Source organism: Taudactylus pleione, unplaced genomic scaffold (genome assembly GCF_031769625.1).
Source record: "Taudactylus pleione unplaced genomic scaffold, aTauple2 ptg000005l, whole genome shotgun sequence".
NCBI lineage: Eukaryota > Metazoa > Chordata > Amphibia > Anura > Myobatrachidae > Taudactylus > Taudactylus pleione.
The window spans coordinates 15,177,106-15,193,804 of NW_028284408.1; positions in this window are offsets into that span (position 1 = coordinate 15,177,106).

A 16,699-nucleotide genomic window follows, 5' to 3' on the forward strand; every position below is an offset into this window, starting at 1 on the left:
CATCATCATCATCATCATCCTGTGCTCTGCATTATATACTGGTCGTCATCATCATCATCATACTGTGCTCCACATAATATACTGGTCATCATCATCATCCTGTGCTCTGCATAATATACTGGTCATCATCATCATCATCATACTGTGCTCTGCATAATATACTGGTCATCATCATCATACTGTGCTCTGCATAATATACTGGTAGTCATCATCATACTGTGCTCTGCATAATATACTGGTCATCATCATCATACTGTGCTCTGCATAATATACTGTAGTCATCATCATACTGTGCTCTGCATAATATACTGGTCATCAGCATCATACTGTGCTCTGCATAATATACTGGTCATCATCATCATACTGTGCTCTGCATAATATACTGGTCATCATCATCATCCTGTGCTCTGCATAATATACTGGTCGTCATCATCATCATCATACTGTGCTCCACATAATATACTGGTCATCATCATCATTATCATACTGTGCTCTGCATAATATACTGGTCATCATCATCATCATCATACTGTGCTCTGCATAATATACTGGTCATCATCATCATACTGTGCTCTAGATAATATACTGGTAGTCATCATCATACTGTGCTCTGCATAATATACTGGTCATCATCATCATACTGTGCTCTGCATAATATACTGTAGTCATCATCATACTGTGCTCTGCATAATATACTGGTCATCATCATCATACTGTGCTCTGCATAATATACTGGTCATCATCATCATACTGTGCTCTGCATAATATACTGGTCATCATCATCATACTGTGCTCTGCATAATATACTGGACAAATGGTTGCAGTTCCTGTTAGATTGCAGCTGTTTGAAATTGAAGATTTGCAAATTCACACAAATGTGACAGAAATCTTGGGGACCGGTATATTTATACCTCTGGGGCCTTCAACCATGATGACACACACACATATATATATATATATATATATATATATATATATATATAATATAAATTTTTTTCCACAAATTTGCATGAGAATGAGAGAGGAATGAGAGAATATGTAAAGTAAAAGTACTCTGGACTTACCAGGCTCTGCTGCAGCTGCCTCATGTGTCCTCAGAGAGCTCAGCTGACAGTGGCCCTGATTCAGAGCCGGACGCTCTGACCAGAGCGCTTGCTCTGAATCAGGGCCCACCTCCATTAAAATGGAGCGTCCCCCTGGACGCTCGTACAGCTGTGGGTCACCACCCACAGCATATACGAGCGTGCAAAAAAGATGGTCGCAATGGTCTTGACCATCGCGACCATCGGAACTGCGAGTGAAAGCCTGCGGTTGGGTTTCCCAACCGCAAGGCCAGGAGTGATTTTGCCTCTATCAGAGCCAAAATCACTCCCACTGACATCACTAGTGATGTCAGTGGGGCCGGCTTCAGACGGTAGGCGTTCCCTTGGGAACGCCTCTGTCTGACAGGCACGCCCCCGGCACGCCCACCAAAGGGGGCGTGCTGTCAGTCACCATCGACAGCACGCCCCCTTTGGTGAGACACTCCGAGCGAAGGAAAGTCCTTCGCTCGCCGGGTCTCGCGCATGCGCACGACGGAGCTCCCTCCGTTGTGCGCATGCGCAGTGGGGAACATCGGCCCACTTGCGAGCGTACTGCCGCTCGCGAGTGGGTCTGAATGACCCCCAGTGTTAGTTGCTGTTTGTTTGTGCCACCATCTGCCCGCTGGTGCCGTCACCTGCTGCCTGTTCCAACTTCCTGCTCCTCAGCAGCCTCTTCAGTGGACCGCGCCGTGGTTGCAGGGAGGAACTCGGGAATAGAACAGCGGGGGCGCAGCGTCAGCGTTATGATGCTACGATATCATTTATATGTGAATGGTCCGGGCCTGACAGGGGTAAGGGAGACGAGGGGACTGGAATAAGTGGGCAGCTGTAGCAGTCACCTGTTAGTTAGTAAACTACAATGAGGTGCCGCTGACCCATTTTTACCCCTCTGAACTTCGAGGCTCTCTGAGAGGGGGGGAGCGGGTACAAATTACCCGGGCCCGGGTCTGGCACCACTCCCCCCCTATTACATCACACAGCAGCCCAGCACATGCTGCTGTGCGCTGGGCGGCCCTGGACACTGCTCACGGCTGCTAAGAAGTAGCCACAGCAGTCTCCTAAAGTATGCCTGTGGGGGGAGCGATCAAGCTGATCTCACCCCCCACTGGTTATGTGCCGGGCTGATGGGGCTCACTGCACCTCCTGCGCCAGCGCTGCAAAATTGTGTTTCTTATACTTAGGGGGGCATGGCCACGTCTCCCGCGATTAGGCCACCACCCCTTTTTTACCGGGGCTCTTGACGGGCGTGCCTGCACCCTCCTCCTTACATAGGAAAAATTATGCACATGAAAATAAATGTATTATAAGCTGGTTAAGGATGTTATTGCAAACACAAGCTAAAGCAGAAGTACACAAAACCTGTACAATAGGTTAGTGAAAATGTAGTCCAATATATTTCAGAGAGAAAGGGAGAGGAAATTTTAATCAATTGGTTAATTTAATTTCACTGGTCAAGTAACAAAACAAATAAAGGCAGGATTTTCACAATCAAGCTGACGGCCACCTATTGATTTGCTCAGCAGGGTGAACTGAGGCTGAAGCCATAGCGGAGACCAAGCTTCAACAGGGCGCTAAGGTTGTTGAGAATGTAATTAGAAAACAATGGCAACATCGTGACTACATCCAAACCCAAACTGCAAGAAACAGACGAGAAATGGGTTTTCATTTTAAAATGAACATATTGGGGGAACTGTACCTGTGTCAAAGTGCTTATTTCCAAACTGCATTTTAAAATGTGCACAAACGGCAATGCTGGTTTTGTGAACAGTAATATAAACATAAAGGTGCAATGTATCAATTGACAATTTGCAAAACTACGTGGAAAATAGGAAAGATATAGCAACATTGATCTAATCCGTGACTCTCAGCGATCCCCCCAAAATAATATAAAACAGTGACAATTTTAACAATGACAAAATGGTCAAAATAATTATTAAATTAATTACTTTTTTTGATGGTCGCTGTGTTCCCTAAAACCCTTCTACCTGTGATATTTCCTTATCCATCATCATAAAAAAACAAGTTGAAAACAAAAACAGTGTAAAGTTGTGTTATAATTGTGTCAATATTACACTATTTTTTTTTTTCAGAATAGTTTTTATTGAAAATTTAGTACAGAAAAATAAATGAGGATACAGAAAGGAAAAAAAGGGGAAAAGGGGGAAGCCAGACATATTGCATATCACAAAACAATATTACACTATTTTTGATGACTTGTTCTTAAGAAACTGCAAATGATTTTTACACTTGTATAATTACTTTAAAAAACTAACATGTCAACCCCAGCTCCTCTAAATACATAGCATGGTCTATGCCTCCCCCATACACCATGTTATTTATTTAGAAGAGCAGGGCTTAAAAACATTTTTTTTTATAAAAGAGGGGGGTCCTTTACATTATATAAATAAATATTATGCTATAGAAAAGTAATACAATCTAAAAATATTACAGGGAATGAATAATGCATACAATCAGTGCACGTTCGTTCAAAAGAAAAAAAAGAAAACCAATTATATCTGGGTGACAAAATACATATATTCCCAACGTGTAATGAATTGGCCTATATAAGGATAACGTTCCCATTTATGGGGCCAGTTACCTTTTGCTGGCAGTAGTCTAGAGGGCTCCCGCAGCTTTTCAGGTAGCGGTCCCCACAGTCCTTAATTTGACCCTAAGCATAGGTTCTGCTATCAAGGCTGCAGAGTCAATTATACCACATCAGAGTCCCTACCTTTACATGTCCATTAATCAGGACTTTATATTATTATCTTTTATTCATAATGTACTGACATACCACACATCGCGGCACACTAAAAGGATAATTATATAAACTGAGATAAAATGGCATGAAACAAAGGTAAATCTGGCCCTGTCCCATTGAGAGTTTGCGGAATACCTGATACATAACGAAGGGAATTATAATTATTGTTATTATTATTGTTGCTTATAATAATGGTAGCAGATGGACATGAAAGCACGTTATTATTATACCTTTATGCTGCCGATGGTGTGACATAGGTAACACGATGAGGCACAATACAAAAAGCAGGACTTGTAGAGAATTTTAAATAGTCATTACTGTCCTCTGCATTTATAATACCAGGGTCTCCATCCTCTGCTGTTTATGGGATACAGAGCTAGGATTTATATATCTCATGAGCAGCAGAAACTGCAGTCATAAAGGAAGCACCATCCTTCACAAACATTTAGTGGTGTTATATAAATGTGGCAGGAAGGGCTCAGAGCTGATCTAAGCTACAACCATCTCTAGCTGCTGCCTGCATGCACTGTGATGTCACAATGCAGGTCACAGCCCTATATAAAGGATACCCAGATACTGGCAGCCATTTTGTGGTGGCATTTTGTCTTACAGCGATACTCTCTAATTAGTTCCTGTTTTATTTAAGCAAATTTGGATAAAAACTAATAATGAGAACTGAGGATTACATCCTCCAATAAGGTCCTTTACAACAATATCTTCAGAAAAAGAATCTGAATAACATCTTCAGGTAAGATCTATATATCACCTTTTGGCCTATCACCCTTACCCCCAGGGCCAGACTGGCCATCTGGCAATTCCAGAAGGGCCGATGGCCAGATTGGCCAGTCTGGATGTCCGTAGGCACGCTCAGAAGCACTGCCTCCCGCGCGGCACTGCACTATGTTGCTCAGTCGATAGTCATTGCGGAATGACGTTATGACGCGGCCGCGTAGTGACATCATTCCACGGCAGCCGAGCAGCAGTGGGGGGAATCTCAGGGGAAGGCCGGAGTCCAGGCAGCTTCTTTGGAGCAAAGAGTTGAGGATGAGGCATCATTGCCATGGTCATGAGAAAAACGGTGGCGCGCGTAGGAGTCGGGGCAGCCAGCAGCACTCAGATCTGAAGCAGTCTCCCTGGGGAGAGGTGAGTTGTTGATGGTGGGGGGAGGCGTCGGGGGAATCATTACTGTTTGAGCAAAATGTTCTGGAGGCATTACTTTTTTGGCATAATGTTATGGAGGATTACTGTTTGGGCATAATGTGTTCAGGGGGCATTACTGTTTGGCAATACCACTGCATGGCTTAATGTGAATAAGGGGGACTACTGTGTGATGTAACATGAATATTGGGCACTACTGTGTGACGTATCATGAATATGGGGCTCCACTATGTGACATAACATTAATAAGGGGCTCTACTGTGCGGTGTAATGTGATGAAGTGGCACCAATGTGTGGTGTAATGTGATGAAGGGGCACCAATGTGTGGTGTAATGTGATGAAGGGGCACCAATGTGTGGTGTAATTTGCATATGGGGTACGATTGTGTGGTTTTCTCCTTCCCAGCGAGCCCACATATGGGTGTTTTTTTGCAAGCGCCGGTGACGCGCACTCTCTTAGCTCCGGTTATGGCTGGGGGCACCAATGCTCTTTATGTACACAGGGAACCAGCTTTACCTAATAGAACTGACAAAATACTAAATGTCTGACTATGGCACATGTGTGAATCCCCTGAGGGATGAGCTCTGTTGTGTGCAACTGCATTTTAATACAGAGAATGATGTACACTTGTATGGTGTTCTGATATTAATTATATTTGTAATAGACTACGAAGTGGGAGGAGTCAGTAATAGTAAGGGGAGGAGTCTATGCCAGGAGCCAGGTGCGAACGCGATGTGGGCCTGTGTGTTGTAAATGCCAGGGCCTATTTTTAGTCCAAGTTCGGCACTTCAGACACCTCCCACCATTTTATCTGCAGTTTTTAATTTAGAAACAATGGATAGTGCAAATTATTCATCTGATGTGATGCTGCATGACTTAGCAGGCATTATTCATTTTCTATAATATTTTGAGATTTTTTATATTATATACTATAAGAACCACCCCCCCTTTCTTTCTACCTTCTAACCCCAACTTATCTAAATATATAAAAATGTGTATGTGTGTTATCTGCGTTTCTTTTTGTATCCTCTTTCTTTGCCTTTAAAGTAATTATAAATTTGAGAAACCAAACCATTATTAGGAGGACCTCTACTGGCGGGGGGGCTATTACTGGCGGCACCATTATTAGGAGGACCTCTACTGGGGGGGGCTATTACTGGGGGCACCATTATTAGGAGGCCCTCTACTGGGGGGGGCTATTACTAGGGGCACCATTATTGGGAGGACCTCTACTGGGGGGGGCTATTACTGGGGACACCATTATTGGGAGGACCTCTACTGGGGGGGGCAATTACAGGGGGCACTTAATCGGGAGGGGGAACCTCAACTGGGACTACTACTGGGGGCATTATAAAAGGGGCCTACTACTAGGGGCACTGCACTGGGGGGACCACAACTGGGGGCAATAACAGGAAGGACCACTACAGGGACCACTGGATAGGGGGGGCAGGGCCAAAACTAGGATATCTGTCACCCGGTGCAAGGTAGCAATTTTACTTTAAAATTACCTGCTCTTTGTCAGCGGTTTTATGCTCATTGCCAGGGGGTTCCATGCTCGTTACCATTGGGTTTATGCTCGTTACCAGGGGGTTTCAAGAGAGATGATACAGCTTTCAGCATCTTCTCCCGGCACTTGCACTGGCCTAACAGACACTAACAGACACTAGAGGTCCAGTAAGGACCTCTAGCATCTGTCTCCTCCTTGGTGGTGGCCATTTTTGGATGGCCGTTTTCTGACTCTCCAGCCCCCAAGCCTTCTGGCACCCGGTGCACATGCACCTCTAGCCCCCCCCCCTAGTTGCGGCCCTGGGGGGGGTCACTACTGGGAGCCTGCATCAGGGGGACCACTACTGGGGGCACTGCATGGGAGGGGGGGACTACTGCTGGGGGCACTATATAAGGGGCTTACTGCTAGGGGCACTGCGGGGACCACTACAGGGGGCACTAGATAGGGGGGATCACTACTGGGTGCGTGCATAAGGGGGACCACTACTGGGAAACCTGCATGGGGGGGGACTACTGCTGGGGGCACTATATAAAGGGCACTGCATAGGGGGGGACTACTACTGGGGGCACTATATAAAGGGCACTGCATAAGGGGATACCACTACTGGGTGCACTGCATTGTGGGGACTGCTACTGGGGGCACTGCATAAGGGGGAACACTACATAGGGCACTGCATTTGGGGGGACCACTACTGGGGGCACTGCATAAGGGGGAACACTACATAGGGCACTGCATTTGGGGGGACCACTACTGGGGGCACTGAGTAAGGGGATCTAATTGGGGGCTGTATAAGGGGGACCACTACTGGGGATACTGTATAAGGGGCACTACTATGGGCCTGCATAAGAGGGACCACAACTGCATACTGGGGGTACTGTATAAGGGGTACTACTGGGGTTAAGGTGCATATGGATAGGAATGTTCAGCGTGAAAATAAAGGGGTGTGTCATGTTGACACGCCCCATTTTTAAGTGACCTCTCCCATTTGTTTTCCGCGCGCGCACATATCAGGGTTGTGGTGGTGGTGGGGGGGGGGCTCCCTTTTCAAATTTGCCCTGGGCTCCAAATACCCTAGTTACGCCACTGCCAGGGACTCAGGAGCCCGTGTCCACCACACACCCTGCACCCATTATAAATACGCCCCTGACAGACACCCTTCACTGCCCCACTACAGTTTTCTCCAAAATGCTATTTTATAGGTATATACTGTATATATGATTTGCCATATTGCACTTTTTGTCATCTCACGCCTCCTTAATCCATCATGCTATTTTTGTTTTATCTGGGCTTGGTCCTATCTGCCTACCATCCCTATATAGTTATTTTGTTTGGGCCTGGAACTCTCTCTCCCCCTTACCACCCCTAATATATATATTTTTTTGTTTGTACCTCTCTACCCTTTTCTCCTATATATTTTTTTTCATTTTGAACCGGATTTCTTTGCCCCCATTCCCTTTTATATATAAATTTTCTTTAATTCAATGTTATTAACGGAGAGCAGAAGAGTTTAGCTTCAAAGAGGATAACCTTGGTGGAATCCCTGTGCCGGCATCCTGACCGCTGGAATCCTGAAGGTTAGTAGCAGGGTTGTGGGGAGGGTCAGGGGGATGGTTAGGGTTAGGCACTAGGGGCAGGGTTAGGCACTAAGGGGGAGGGGTTGGTTTAGGGTGCAGGAAGGGGGAGCTTAGGTTTAGGCACTAGGGGGGAGGTTAGGCACCGGGGAGGGAGGGTTAGAGTAGGGGGAGAGAGAGGGTTAGAATACCGACCAACAAAGTGTTGGTATTCTACACCTATCGGAATGCTGGCATCGAGATTCTGACCACCGGGATCCCATACTCAACCCCTTCCAAAGATTGGAAGAGTGTGAACAGTAACACAATAATTTCAGCAGATTGTTTCAGTAGATTTGAGATCTGCTGCAAAATTGGACAGGTGCGTAGGCATATATTAGGTGTTGAATCTGCAACCAGGTCTCCAGTGTGGAGTTGGATCCCCGGAGAAGCCATCTTAAGTCATGCAGCATCACATTAGATGAATAATTAGCATTATCCATTGTTTCTAAATTATAAACTAAAAATAAAATGGCATGAGATGTCTGTGGAGGGGGCCTGTGTGCATCTCCCATCCGGGGCTCCCCTCCTATCTCCCCGGTGACCGGATGCTTCACCACAGCAGTAAACTCTGGGCACTAGAGTGTGCCCAGAGTCTACTACTCATGCACAGGCCAGCGGGAAATTGGCACGGATGCCAATTTCCAGGCGATTTCCCTAGTGCGCATGCACACAACACCAGAAAAATGGCCACAGCCTCGATTTTTCAGGTGTTTTGTCCTGCGCTGCAGCCCGACGTGGGACTTTAGAGGGTATGTATTACACCATATGGATGCAGGGTGTGTGGTGTGGACCCCCCCCCCCCCCCCTCGGCACCCATTATAAATACGCCCCTGGGTGACAGGCTAATAGTTGTTACCTGAAGATGTTATGCAGATTTTTGTCTCTGAAAATTTGTTGTTCAGGACCTTATTGGAAGATGTCGCTTAAAGAAAACAGGAACTACACAGAGTAGCAATGTACTGTAGGTCAAAATGTCACAGCAAAATGGCTGCCAGTAGCTGGGCATCATTTATATAGGGCTGTGACCTGGATTGTGACATCACAATGCATGCAGGCAGCAGCTAGAGATGGCTGTATCTAACTCTGGGCCCTACCTGACACATTTAAATGTCTGTGGAGGTTGGTGCTTCCTGTCACACCTGGTGTCACAGAATTACCTGTTTCAGGCGTCGGGGCAATATCAGCAGCAGGTGATCACAGCAGGACTCATAGAGACAATATATTGCTCTCTCCAGTGCCACATTAACCTCTACAGGAGGAGGTGTGACCGTTGCTGCTGGGGGGGTACGTGATTAGTGATGTTATATATGAAATCATATGTATATGCAAATAAGTGTATATTTCTGTATACAAAATCACTCCAACTTTCGGTGTACTGATATACCGTCAGCAGGAATTGATGAATTCGATTTCAGTTTATTATCAATTTTTGATGATAGTGTTTCAGTACACCATATCGGCGGCAATCCAAGGCTTTAAAAAAAAAAATCAGTTTGTATTAAATGGCATCTGAAACATTGATACATTACATGCTGCTGCAGTGAATATTTTCTTTCAAGTCGTGGAGTGCCGCCGATTTGCATCGTGTAGTCTGCTGGAATCTACCATTTCCAAGAGGATAGATAGATAGATATGAGATAGATATGAGATAGATAGATAGATAGATAGATATGAGATAGATAGATAGATAAATATGAGATAGATAGATAGATAGATAGATAGATAAATAGATAGATAGATAGATAGATAGATAGATAGATAGTAATTTCTGTCCGGGTCCATCTGGTTTGTTTCACACGCTGTTTAGTCCTGTTGAGTGCCCTTTGCCTTCTCCATACATACATACAGCCCATTCGTTTGGGCACACAGGCACTGTGGATTTATATTATTTGGAGAGTGCCAGACATTTTTACTTTAGATAGATAGATATGAGATAGATAGATATGAGATAGATAGATGGATATGAGATAGATAAATAGATATGAGATAGATAGATATGAGATAGATAGATATGAGATAGATAGATAGATAGATAGATATGAGATAGATAGATATGAGATAGATAGATAGATAGATAGATATGAGATAGATAGATATGAGATAGATTGACAGATAGATAGATAGATAGATAGATAGATAGATAGATAGATAAGAATCGCTGTCTGGGTCCATCTGGTTTGTTTCTACATGCTGTTTAGTCCTGTTGAGTGCCCTTCTCCTTCTCCATACATGCATACAGCCCATTCATTTGGGCACCCAGGCACTGTGGATTTATTTTATTTGGAGAGTGCCAGACATTTTAACTTTAGATAGATATGAGATAGATAGATAGATAGATATGAGATAGATAGATATGAGATAGATAGATTGTTAGATAGATAGATAGATAGATATGAGATAGATAAATAGATATGAGATAGATAGATAGATACAGGGCCGAAACTAGGATATCCATCACCCGGTGCAAGGCAGTAATTTTGCGCCCCCTCCCTTCCCGTACCTGGATTTTGTCTTTGCTCCTCCATAAGGCAGTGCACTAGTCAGACGTCCCTGGTATAGTGACTTACATTATTCCACACACCATAATGCCCATTACACATTATGCCACACACTGTTAATGCCTATTACCAAAGTGCCACTTACATATTTGCCCGACACCATTTTATGCCACACAGTAAGGCTTCTAATTACTTTAAAATTACCAGCTCGTTGTCAGGGGTTTTATGCTTGTTACCAGGGGTTCCATGCTCCTTGCCAGGGGGTTTATGCTCCTTGCCAGGGGATTTCACAGGAGAAGTTGCAGCTTTCTGGCCCTTCAGGGAACGCTATGTACATTGCGCTGGCCTAACAGACACTAGAGGTCCAGTAGGACCTCTAGCATCTGTCCAGTGGCGTCCCTCCCCACGGTGACACCCGGTGCGGGGAGGGACGCCATGCGCTCGGCACCTGCCGAAATGGGGGCGTGGCCTTCGGGAGGGGTGTGTTGGAGGCGTGGCGTCGCATGGCGGGCCTTCGGGAGGGGCGTGGCCTCGCGGCGCGAACCCGGCCCGTGGCCGTGGTTAACAAAATGATACATTAGGTATCAATGGGGTGATGCCCGGCGGGGGGTGCAGGAGGTGCGGGCATGGGCAGTGCCGGCTCCCTCACTGACAGGAGCCGAGTGCTGCACTTAATGCTATAGTGCAGCACCCGGCTCCTGTCACTGAGGGGGATCCTGCACCTTGGTGTCACCCCTCGGCGGGTGACACCCGGATGCGGACCGAACCCCTGCACCTGCCTTGTGACGCCACTGCATCTGTCTCCTCCTTAGCAGCGGACAATTTTTGGATGGCCATTTTCAGCAGAGCCCATGTGGACTGGCCGTCCGCATGGAATCTGCAGCCCCCTAGACACCGCACACTACAAGACTGCAAACTGGCTGTGCCGCTCTAACAGAAAAAAAAAATCCTGTCAGTGTCTACACTACAGCAGCTCAGCCTGTGGGCCTATTTTGATGGGCTGGCCTGGAGCTGCCGCTCCACCCGCCCCATTGTTGATCCGGCCCTGTCTCTCTCATAGAGATTTGCGTAGCAGTGAGAACTGCCTTTGGTGATAAATGACAGCAATGGATAGCTGTGATGCAGCCAGGAGAAACCCGGCTGATCCGGCTGTAGTACCTAGCAGAACCAGACTGGAACTGGTAAGAGCAGCTGGGTAATGTTCCTTCTGTAAGCATTTGTAGCATCAGTGGTCAGACTGAACTGGACCGGTAGAGAACTTGCAGAACCGGACTGGGACTGGCAAGTGAACTTGCAGAGCTGGACTGGGACCAGGAGATGAACTTGCAGAGCCGGACTTGGATTGGCAGGTGAACTGGCAGAGCCGGACTGCAACAGACAGGAGCCTAGAATAGCAACTGGGAAAATTCAACAGCATAACCTGTTACACCGCAGGTAGTAACTAATTGTTCAGGCACTGAAAGCTTTCAGTACAGGATACTTATACTCTGGGTCAGGCAGGGACTGGCTGATGCAGTCAGGTGGTCTGTTAGCAGTGCTCTGAGTGGTGGAGGAAGGTCAGGTGACTGGATCCAACATGGCTGCACCCATACAGTTTAGGAGGGAATTCTGGTGCATGCTGTGGATGTGTAGAGGGAACAGCATGCACAGAGAGCAATTGTATCTACAATCTCTGTAGTTTAAAGCCAACACCGCTGTTTGGGTTACACCTGCTATTCCAATCAGGACTTTGCAGAGTTCACAGACAGAAGGAGACTCAGGTGGATAATCAACTTGGAAGTAATAGCACAGTCTAAAGGTGCATACACACGGTCAGATATGTCAGATGAACGATTTGCAAACGATTTGCAAACGATTGAATGATTTTTGACTGCATTAAAATGAATGGAAATCGTCCAAAACTGACTGCAAACACATCAGATGTCAGATATCGTTATCTGACAAACGGGAATGCGCATCGTTCATCGTTGCACACATGTCAGATTTTTCTTTCAGATATGAACGATTGAACGATTTTTAAAATCGTTATCGTTCAGATCTGAAGAAAAATCTGACCGTGTGTATGTACCATCAATGCACACACTGGAAGTGTTACAGCCTGCAAGTCTGAGCAGATCCCCAAGGCAAACAAGATCATGAAGATCCACAGATCAGACGGCAGGGTTAAAGCTGCATACACACACAACGATTTTTTCAAGGGGAAAATGACTGAAAATAGTTTACTAAAATCGTTCATTTACTAAGTGTAATGAACGATTTTTTTGAACTACAAACAATTTTTGCATATTCCCTTAATGAAAATCGTTGAGTTGGTCAGTCTGACTGAACTACAAACCACAAACTACAAACGTGAACGCGCATGAACGATAATCGTTCATCGTTTTAACTTAGAAAGTGAATGATTTTTTCAACGATTGAACGATAAACGATATCGTTAACGATAATCATTAAAAAAATCATTGTGTGTGTATGCACATTAAGTCTGACAAAAGAAGACAAAACAAATGAAAATAACTAGTCAGGATCCTGACATTTCCTTGGTGACTGCAGTTGTTGCTGCTCATGAGATATATAAATCTTTAGCTCTGTATCCAACAACCAGCAAAGGATGGAGACTCAGGGCCTGATTCAGCAAGGAACGCAAACGAGAGAACACACACATTTGGCCGATGTTTTTGCACTGCGCATGCGTATGCATCACACTGCGCGTGCGCGAACTAGCCAGTGCAATCTGGTAAGGGTACGCAGACCCTTCCGATTTTGATTGACAGGAAGTACCGATTGTGGGTGGTGACGGGGGTTGGTCAGGCGAACGCAGGCGTGTCTGTGTGTTGGGACGCCATTATAGAGGCGTGCATAATTGAAGCAGTGCAGCGGCATATGTAGCCATATCGTTAGCTGTACAGAGGAAGTGGCCAAAATCCTGCGGCAGGACAGGTCAACCACTATTGTGAGCATGGGTCTGATGGTTCTCGATGTTACCGATGTTTACGCTATCTTGCGTGCTGATCAGGCTGTGAGTAAAGGGAGATGGGCGGCTTAATGTGGGGCTGGGCGTCTGCATCTTGTGCTGCAGTCTCCGTGCGTATGCATTGATTAGCATATTCTCGCAGCGGCCAGCTGCGTGTGTCTGCTAGCGTGCGTTCCTTGCTGAATCAGGCCCTCTGTTATTATAAATGCATGAATGTATGAACTGTATATGAACTAAGGAGACAAAATATATTTTTTTTATCAGAATTTTTGTTTTCTGTCTGTTCGTTCTGGCATCAAGCAAGAACTACAGGATGAATTTGTATTGTGTTTTCAATATTGTCTAACTTACTCACCTAGAAAGAACCTGAGGTATGTATTATCTCAATGTGACATCAGGGAGAGGAGCAATAAAGGAAAAACCAGACGCTTGACACTCGGCGCGTACAGTGTGCAGGCTCCTCAAGCCAAAAATGACTAGATGTATATAAATATAATTTTTTGGGGACAAATATACTTTTCGGGACAGTTTATGAACTATGGCGACAAATTTTTTTAATTGGAATTTGCACAGGCTCTTCAAGTCCAAAAGGACTCTATGTATATAAATAATATATATTTATATATATATATACACACAATACATACATACTGTATATTGCACACCTAAATGCAAACCGTAATATATTCCATAGACGAAAAACCTTACGTTTCACATGACGCCTTAATGGACGTGTTCCTTGCGCAATACAGATGCCATAACACTCTGTGGTTAACTATATTCAGCACTCTCACAGAGTGAGATTACTGTCACTCACAAAATAGTGGAGCTGCTAATTCACAGAATTGTGTGCTCATTGGAATACACACATGCAGTCTATGTAACTGGGGCCTGAGCAGAAGATAGAGCTGCCCAGATGGGATAAGTGTGGTGTGGATGGGGGGAGGAGACAGAACTGTGTGGATAGGGGAGATAGAAAGGTGTGGAGAGGGGGGATGGGATTAAGCAGTATAGATGGGGGGGAGCCAAAGTGATGCAGATGGGTGGAAAACAGTGGTGTGGATGGAGACACACACAAAGTAATGCAGTTGGGTGGAAACCAGTTATGCAGATGGGGGGGGGGAGACGGGAAAAAGGCGTCAGCCTTACTGATCAGAATTTCATTGCTTTTTTAAATTGAGTGGCAGAAATTGAGTAGGTTTTCTGAAATTTCAGATCATGTCTAAGAAGCCTTAATGGGACATGTAAAACCGTAAGGTTTTTTTTGTCTATGGAAATTATGTGTGTGTGTGTATAAGTGGGTGTATGTACTGTATGTGTGTGTGATTGTATGTGTGTCTGTGACTGTATTTATATGTGTGTGTATAAGTCTGTGTGTATTTGTGTTACCATGGGGCCTATTAATCATCACTTATTTTTCACAAAACATTTTCACATACTTTTGTAAAAAGTAAGTGTCAGGGCCATTCAACAAGTTCCAAAACAACATTTTTTTGGAACTTGATGGTGTTAATGTATGCCATCCTGAGATGGCGATCAGTCCCCGACAATCTTCAGAGGCTGCTGTTTACTTGGCAGCCTGTGAAAATCTACATGCCAGCCACAGCAGAGGTATCTATAAAGATCCCTCCCTGCTGTGTCTGCACTGTAGAGCCCTGCAAACATGTGACCCAGACTCACTGAGAGAAGACAGGTGAGGAGAAGATGCCGGGGCGGGGGGTAGAGGGACATCTACTGGGGGAGAAAGGGGGCCACATCAGACACCCGCGGGGCCAGATCAGACACCAGAGGATGCGGGGGGGGGCAGGGGGTGTTAGCCAGTGGGGAATAGAGAGAGGGGTGGTCATGCAGTAGTGTGGGTGACCACCCACAGTTTTTGCGAGCGGCCAGGTGATCGTCGCGACAATCGTGACCATCGGGCTTGCGACGAGACCCTTGTGGTAGGGTCTCATCTGCCGCAAGCCCAAGTGAGCTTCCTGGTCTTCTGGCGGGACAGTCTTGCTATTCAGTAATTGTCCCGCTGTCCCACCCACGGGCCATAGTGTCCTGCGTTGGGGGGAGTTGGGAGAAATCAATTTCACCGCTGATCTGCATAGATGAGCAGCGGTTGAATAGATGCCATTTGCATGCGCACAACATCTCTTCACTGTGCAGGGAGGTCAGACTCAAGCAACTGGCCTGTTTCTGCCAGGGAACCTGGAATTGGGGGGGCCCTAAAAGAATGGATGTACAGGGCCCAATGATTTCTGTTGCCGCCCCTGTGCAGGGATAATTCTAGTGAGCAATATACAATACACAAAGGCCCTGATTCAGAGCAGGACGCTCTGACAGAGCGCTCGCTCTGAATCAGGGCCGGCCCTCTGTTTTTTCGAGCGGCCTCTTGGCCGCTCGCATAGCTGTGGGTGACCACCCACAGCTATAGCGAGCGGCCGGGAAGATGGTCGCGATGGTCAAGACCATCGCGACCATCGGGCTTGCGACGAGACCCTTGTGGTAGGGACTCATTGCCGCAAGCCCTAGAGTGCTTTCGGCTCTATCAGAGCCGAAAGCACTCCCACTGACATCACTTGTGACGTCAGTGGGGCCGGCCCCAGATGGTAGGCATTCCCATGGGAACTCCTCCGTCTGGCCAGCCATGCCCCCGGCCCGCCCACCAAAGGGGGCGTGCTGTCACTCAACATCGACAGCATGCCCCCTTTGGTACGAGACCCGGAGCGACGGCTTGCCCGTCGCTATCCGGGTCTCACGCATGCGCACGACGGAGCCGGCTTCGTCGTGCACATGTGCCAACATCGACCTGCTTGCGAGCGCTCAGCGCTCGCGAGCATGTCTGAATCAGACCCAGAGACCATTGTCATGACCAATATACAATACAGGGACCATTCCATGACTGATATACCAAACCAGGACCGTTCTCGCCACTGATATGCGATATGCAATATAGGAGACATTCTAGTGACTAGAATAGAATGCAGGGACCATTCCCATGACCGATATATAATGCATGGACCTTTCTAGTGACCGATATATAATGCAGGGACATTCTTTTGACCGATATATAATGCAGGGACATTCTTATGACCGATATATAATGCAGGGTCTATTCTAA